This window comes from Stegodyphus dumicola, chromosome X1 (genome assembly GCF_044657685.1).
Source record: "Stegodyphus dumicola isolate Sdum_Otavi_A_Nest chromosome X1, ASM4465768v1".
Taxonomy (NCBI): domain Eukaryota; kingdom Metazoa; phylum Arthropoda; class Arachnida; order Araneae; family Eresidae; genus Stegodyphus; species Stegodyphus dumicola.
In genome coordinates this window covers 143913960-143922530 of record NC_140780.1, presented here as the reverse complement: position 1 = coordinate 143922530, position 8571 = coordinate 143913960, and positions in this window count along the sequence as shown.

Sequence of the window (8571 nt, the reverse complement as noted above, 5' to 3'; positions counted from 1 at the left end):
GAGCCTTGTGAGTTTCCGCCCGCCCATCTGTCTGCCGGGACGCCGTCGAGCGGGCCCGGTTCCAGGGCGCGGGTCTTACTGCGTACTTGGGCGCTGCGAATTTTTGGATTTTCGGACCGATCATGGACAGAATTAGCCTAGTTTTTGAGCAGCTCATTGAAGAGCTAGAACATAAGCGTTGCGATGATGGTGCGCTTACTTGCGAACAAGAACGTGACTACAAATTCTACGTGCACATGCTTACATGCATCAACGCATACTTAGCTGACAGAAATAGTAATACTAATAAAACGAAACATACACAAAAAACTGACGAAGCTGATAAAATAAGTGACAACGAACGTTCGCGCAGTCCACTAACATTTAATGATAATGACCAAACAAACTCCGAAAAAGAAATCACACTCGATCAGGAATCTAGTTCTGACGAAGAATTTTATACTAAACGAAGAGGCGACCAGACAGTACGCACCAGATCGGCAAAACCGCCGGCGAAAAAGCAAAAACAAGATATGCCGACTGACTTACCACTTGCCACTAGGCACATTAACTCTGATATTATTGATAAGAAATCTAATGATGACACACAATCAAAAGATAAACAACATGAGTCAACAGAAAATAGCAAACACCAACAGGGATTACCCCCTACTGCTGAAACCGAAAATGATACAATGGATACGACTGCTCCGGAAACGGAACACTCTCAAACCGAAACACACCCACAAAATAAAGACGAAAATGAGATAACTGACACAAACTTTGTCAGAAAATATAAAATTCCACCTATTACCATTAAAGTGACTAACAAGGTCTGGAATAATATCAGGAAAACCTTTCAAGAGCGTAATATTGAAGTAGATAGCCGTCAAACTCCTAAAGGCATTAGAATTATGACTAAAGATGACGAAGACTACAGGGTGATAGTTAAGCTGCTTCAAGCCACAAAAATTGAACATCACTCATTTATCTTGCCACAAGATAAAGATATTAAAGTAGTCATTAGGGGACTACTTCATGATACAGAAATCAAAAAAATTAATGAGGAATTAAAATTTAAAAATTTCGTCGCTAGTTCTATCAAACAAATGACTAGCAGGAGAAATGGTGAGATTATTAAATTGCCTCTTTTCCTTGTTTCACTACCCAGAAAGGATAAATCGAAGGAAATACATAACATTACTAACCTATGCGGGCTTAGAGTAAGAATTGAAGATTATAAGGGTAGAGCTGGGCCCCTACAATGTTACCGTTGTCAGGGGTTCCTTCACACTCAAGCAGGATGTTACTTTACGCCCAAATGTGTTCGGTGCGCTGAAGAACATTTATCTTATCTTTGCCCAAATAAAAATAAAGAAAAACCACCAAAATGTGCCAATTGCCTTCAAGAACATACATCGAATTTTAGAGGATGTGACAAATTCCCTAAGAAAAAACAAGAGAAAGTAAAAGCCTACACAAGCAGAGTAGTAGAAAGCAAAAGCTACGCACAAGCTCTCTCTACTGGAATATATTCTGACACGATTAGTGAAGCGAAAAAGGTGTTCGCCGACTTGGCTGAACTTGTTAATGTAATTAAAAGCTCAGGCTTTTTGCTTTCACAGCAAATTCAACAGACCAAAGCGGTAATTCAAGAAACTCATCAATCCGGAGACCATAATGGCCAATCACAACATTAATAAGGCCCCCATTCGAGCAGTTTTTTGGAATGCTCACAGCATTCTTAAAAAAATCACGGAACTACACAATTTCCTCACTACTCATGAGATTGACATCGCTTTAATTTCTGAGACTTACGCCACTCCGTGTAAGAACATAAATATTAATAATTATCGCACATATAGATGTGATCGCTTGAATCAAAGAGGTGGAGGAGTCGCAATCTATGTACGTAACTCCCTGCAATCTTGTTTTATTTCCGATAAAAGAAACTCCACAAATGAAATGGTCACAGTTTCAATATTACTACCTTACATAGGGACTGTTTATTTTAGTGCTTTTTACAACCCACCCGATATTGAGCTTAATGAAGATATTCTGAAAAGTATTTGCCCTGACAATCATCAGTTTATCGTTGCTGGGGACTTTAATTCAAAAAATAAAGAATGGGGATGTAGACAGACAAATAAAAATGGAAAAATTCTACATGATTTTATTACGAATCACCCCATTGCATTAGAGGCGCCAGCTGAATATACTTACCGGCCAAATGATCCTCGCAGAGCAGAGATTTTAGATCTCCTTCTTACTAATACTTCCTTTCCCATGACTATTGAAGTTCTCCACGAACTCACGTCTGATCATCTGCCAGTGGTTGCCACCCTAGGAGTCGCCAGGGATAAAAATGCAAATAAAATTAAACTCACTGACTGGAATCTCTATAAAGATATTCTTCAGATTAATCCCCCGAATATCGGTCCACTCAAAACCAGGAAAGATGTTGACGTTGCAATTGAAAACTTGACTAATGGCGTCAAATCTGCCATTAATAATGCCTCAAAAGAAATTAGCAGAGAGCAATTCGCCAATTTTCTCCCCCGCAATATTAGAGATCTTATTTCCGCACGGAATAAATTACGCAAAAGATGGCATTTGACCTGGAGTCCATATGTTAAAAGAGACTGGAATAAATTAAACAGAGATATTAAAAAGAAAATTGCTGAATACCGTAACGAAGTTTGGGAAGAGAAACTTCTCAATCTCAACCCTGCTGACGGCTCTATTTGGAAATTTGCTAAAAACTTAAAACGCAAGCCTTGCAGCAATAGACCTATTTATTCGGACAATCACGTTGCCACCACCAATAGTGAAAAAGCACAGATCTTTGCTAATCATTTTGAACAACAATTTATGCCGAACAGAGAACCCAGAAACATCAATTTTACTTATGAAGTTTCCTATTTCATTAGAGACTGGCTAAATGCACCGACCGCTAGAAATCTTACCAAGTTCACTTCGCCTATTGAGGTTAAAGAAGTTATCAAAAGACTTAAAGCTAAGAAAGCACCTGGCTATGATACAATTAGCAACAACGCTATCAAAAATCTACCTGATAACTGTGTCACTAAATATACAAGCATCCTTAACGCATGTTTGAACATGAGCTATTTTCCCACTGCATGGAAGCATGCAAAAATGATTTTAATTCCAAAGCCCGGAAAAGACATCACAAAACCGGATGGTTACCGGCCCATTAGCCTGCTCGCCGGATTTGCGAAAATTTTTGAACGAATTATACTTACCAGACTAAGACCATACTTATCTGTACTTCCACCTGAGCAGTTCGGTTTTCGCAGCCAACTTTCCACCACCAAGCAACTGATTAGATTGGTTGAGTTTTGCGGTGACGCACTGCACAAAAATCAAAATGTGGCTCTCCTCATGCTGGACGTGGCGAAAGCTTTCGACCGCGTCTGGCATGAAGGACTTATCTACAAATTAATTCATCACAATCTTGACAGAGAGATCATCTTGCTTATCGTCTCTTTCATTTCTAACAGGACTTTTTCAGTTTCCATAGGAGATGACTCTTCTTGTGTCAAACCAATAAATGCTGGAGTCCCCCAAGGATCAATTTTGGGACCCATTTTATATCTCCTTTACGTTGCAGACTTCCCTAATGTTGACAATGATCCTAACTATTTTCTTGGTTGCTACGCGGATGACACGGCTTTAGCCGTTAAGTCCGCTAGCGCCAAACATGCTATTTTCAAGCTACAACTACGCATGCCTGACATTGAAGAATGGTGCCAAAGATGGCGTATCTCTATTAATGCACAGAAATCAAACCTATTAATGATTAGGAAGAAACGCAGACTTATACAATTAAATGAAAATATTACACTGTTTGGGGAAACAGTCCCGCGTGTTGAAGAAGCCACTTACTTAGGAGTCGTATTTAACAGACAACTCACCTGGAAAAATCATATCAAAAACTTGAAGAGAAAAGCTTACAGCATTATTAACTGCCTCAGGCCTTTACTTGGCAAATACTCCAGCCTGGATCTTCGCAGGAAAAGACTTCTATATATTACCATGATCAGGCCTATTTTAACTTATGCGTCACCTGCATGGGCCACTGTAAAAGATAATGAAATTAACCAGTTACAGATTATACAGAATAAAATGCTTAGACAAATGACTAATGTACATATGTACGTTAGTAACGTCACATTGCATCATGACTTTCAACTCCATTCAATTAAAGAACATCTGCACAAGCTGAATACACAATTTTTTAATAAAGCACTAAACTGTGACCATCTTGCTATATTTGATACTTTTAAGTATATTATCCTCTCTGACGACGAAAAACTGAGACCTCTCGCGGCTCACCTCACTCACGACTCTAATTTTCCAACATAATCAAGAATTGTAAATATTGTAAAGCATCTTGTAATTTATATTATTTTTTACTTTATGATTGTATCTTTATTTTAAAAGTTGTATTTATTTATGTATTTTGTATTTATGTTTCTCGTTATTGCACATGATGACTTACACACTACCCGTCTGTCCATGATCGTCTCCTTGCTTGGTCTGCGATGTTGGCCCCCTTTTTACCAACTACCTCTCTAAACTGATGATTGTACTACTGCGATGTGCCTTCATGGTAATTTATGGAGCCAGACAAGCGGCCATGTGCTGCATTCTGGCAATATACAAACAGTCAGTCAGTCAGAACCATATCTAGTAGGGGAATCCGGCGCAATAATTTTAATTTGGGCGCACTGAGCCCATTTTAGAAGGCCACGACCAGCAGGGTTTGATCTATGACAACGCCAATGCTGATGGTGACAATTTAAATCACCAGCTATGATAAGATTATTTGAAAAATTAAGCAGTTTATTGAAATCTACCACAGGAAAATTTCCACCTGGTGGGAGATAGGAAGAGATCATAACTAGGGATGGTGAATTTTGAATAAAAATTTCGATGATTGTTGCTTCAAGTTTGCTCATATTTGGTGTGTCAATTCTACGATGCGGGATAGAGTTTTTTATGTAAATACAAGTGCCACCATGATAGACATCACGTGTATTCGAAGCTTGTCTGTCATTTTTATATAGTGCATAATCTACAAGCTTGGGAGCTCTCCCTGGCTGGAGTTTGGTCTCTTGGACAAAAATGATATCAAAATCCTTTTCTTCTACATAGTCTCTAAACTCATGGAATTTGGAAAGAATGCCATTTGCATTCCAGGTGCATAGTTTAAGATTTTTCAACCCTTTCAAAGTATTGAATTTTAATGAATGTGGGAATCAGAGAATTGGAGAGTAATATAACTCTCAAAGATATAGTAGGCCGCGTCAGCACCAGATGGAGCCACTCTGAGCTGCGGTAAGGCGTTTTTGAATGCCAGAAGTAATTTGCTCTGGTCAATGCCAGGCTGATTAGAAATTTGGATTATAGCCAAAAGGATCTCGGTACAATTTAGAGTCGAATTTGCTCCTATGGGGACCGATAGATTTGGAAGAATTTGGGGTGCAGTCTGTTGCATACCCGTAAGGGCAGCAGAGTATGATACTCCAGGGCGAGTATTATTTGCACTGGGAGTGTGTGCAGCCGGCAGAACTGGAAATGTATTATGTTGTAGGTTAAATTTGTTTGTGTTGTCAACGGTCTGACTGGGTTTGGTGCTTGGCTTTGGAGGTTGTCTGTTTTTGGAGCCTGGGAACTTCGGGCAGGAACGCCAGTTAGCAGCATGGTTTCCCGAACAATTTGCACATTTGTTCGGCTCTTCAAAGGGTTTAGTGCATTCTTTGGCTTGATGCGGCCCAGCGCATCTGACGCATCGTCTTGGTAAGGTGCAAACTTCAGATGAATGAAAAAATCCCTGACAACGCCAGCATTGGGAGGGACCCTTCTGACCTTTGAAGTGTTCCATGGATACCTCAGTTCCAAGGAGTTCAGTTATAGAGTAGATTTCTTCGGCTTTGAGGCTGTTGAAGATTTGTAAATAAAAGAGAGGCATTGGCATTTTGGTCTTCCATTTCTTTAGTTGAGAGATCTTGTGAATTTTGAAGCCAAGCACTTCAACCGCAGTCTGCACAACGTTGAGCGGTGTATTTGAGGGTAATCCCCTAATTACCACTTTAAGTGGTCTATCTGATTTGAGTGTGTGGGACTTGAATTCAATATTATTGTCTGTGAGGAATCTAACAACTGTTCTATAGTCAGTCTCATTAGTGGTAGTGAGTTTAAGAAAATCAATGTTTTGTTTGGAAAGAACAGTTGGTGCATGTCGGCGTAGCTGATTGAGGAGAAAGAACCAATCAGCTCGCGGTTTTATGAAAATTGGAGGTGGTGCTTGAATTTTTGGTGTTTGAGTGACAGGCGGCTGCTGCGTCGAGTGTTCAGTGTTATCAGAGTTTTGTATGTTTGTGAAAGAATTGGATGTTGTGATGTTTTCAGTGTTGGGAAGTGGTTTTTTGGCAATTAAATGTTTTGGAGGAACTACAAATCCTTCACTGTCTGTGGGTCTGGTTCGTTTTTTAGAATCATTTTTGAGATTTTCTTTTGGAGGATTTTGATTGGTTGAGGATGAGGGTGGATTAGTGTTTTGGGTTTTAGCGTTAGAATTTTGAGTTTTGGAGTCCGAATCAGGGGTTTTAGAAGTCTTTTTGAATTCGTTGAAGAATTCCTCTTCAGTAGCAGGGAGGGTAAATAAATTTATGCCGAGTTTAGAGCAGAGGGTATGTAAGGAAAATAAAACTTTCTCACCCTCATCCTGTAACTGTTTGACCATCAGTTCCTTATTAGGTGTCTCAGTTCGCTGAAGACGCTGGATGTCAAAAAGGAGGTCTGTGTGCCGATTCTTAAGTGAGTATATCTGGATTGCGCTCTTAGATAACTCAAGTGCTGAAGGAGAGGCAGGCGGAGTATTTGCTGTTACTTCCATTTCGGTTTGTATCAGTAAAGGTGGAGGAGAAGAGGGTTGATTGCCCGCTGGCGGCGCCGTATTCAGGATACCATTTGCATTGACATTACGGAGCTCAGAGCTCGTACGTCCGTCACTGTTAGCAGCCATCGCTGTTCTAATGATGTCAATCAAACCCCGGTCTTTCGAATCGTTCTTCTTTAAGAATGACTGAGGTCAGAGTCAGCCGGACGTCAGTAATTTCAGGATTTGATTGGTTACATACGTTTTTTGGACCGCAGGGCATACTTTGAGGGAGAGTACTTTGAGGGGAAAAAGTGATTTCGTCCTTGAGAGAAATAGTGCTGTGGGACAACATATGGAGAAGCGGAAAGATCTCCAGCCTAAAGTCTACTGTGTGCAGATCCATAAGTCAAGTGAGATGATAAAAAAGTAAACGTACAAAAAACATTTTGTTTTGATTAATCCATCGACCAAAAATTAAAAATGTTTTACTAGGCACTTTACAATTTATAACACATTCACTGCAGAGACTTTTTGGCTTTTATAGTGTTTTTATACGGTAATAGTTTAATAGTTAATCAAAAACGGAGGTGTTAATTTTAAAATTTTTCATTAAGTCGAGAATTTAACTAGCAGCTTTCCTTGCAAGTGATGTAAGTTCCACACATTGCAAAAGTTACTTTAATTTCAAAATTTAATCAGATAATTATGGCAGAAAACCAACATATTTTCGTATTCTCGTCGACATCAACATCGTTTTTATAATTTTAGAAAAATTATCATAGAACAATGACTATGATGAAATATTTTATATCTGGTAGTAAACAAAAGTCAGTTAAAAAGTATATTCGAATATTTTGAAATTTGTCCAATATATCTGGAAATTAAGCTGATCTTCATGATTGGAAGGTAGTAAAAAATTTAAATCCATTAACACAGAAATATTAGAGTGCCCTTTCCTTAGTTTAATTTATTTATTTATTGGGCATGTTCGTGAGTGTTTTTGAATTCTGCACCTGAAGGCTTCACGAGAAAGCATCCTTTTTCTTAGCTTTCTTTTTAAATGCATTGTGAAATATTAAAAAGCATACATCTTTATTTATTACATCATAATGATATTTAAAGTAACATTAGTATTTCAAAGAATCCATAAATGCACATATGTATTTGATTTATATATATTAAACTATTCTTAAGAGACATTTATGAATATCATACTTAAACATATAAAAAAGATACACTTCATGAACATACACTGTCCATGTGACACGTTTTAATGTGCTCTACTACGTAAACTTTTATACTTTGTTGTTGTTGTCGTGTCCATATTACATGGAACAATGGTTGCCAGAGCTTATTCCGAAGAGAGGTTGGACTTCTATTTTCCACCCCAAATTTTGAGAGAGAGCATCCCGGGGATATCCCACTCCTCTCCCATTCCACCAATCCCCACGAAATGACTTTCGGGTCGCCGCATATTTAGAGTGCCGCCATGCCGCACCGACACTATACATTTACAAACGTTCATGTCTTCTCCGAGATTCGAACCCGGGACATTCGGTATCGTAGTAGGCTTCCCTAACCACTATACCATCTAGGGGACACTTTTATACTTTCTTTGCATGTAATGGAAACTGTTAATACCGGTAATTGACGTGCGATTATACGGATAAAAGGTGTAACAGATA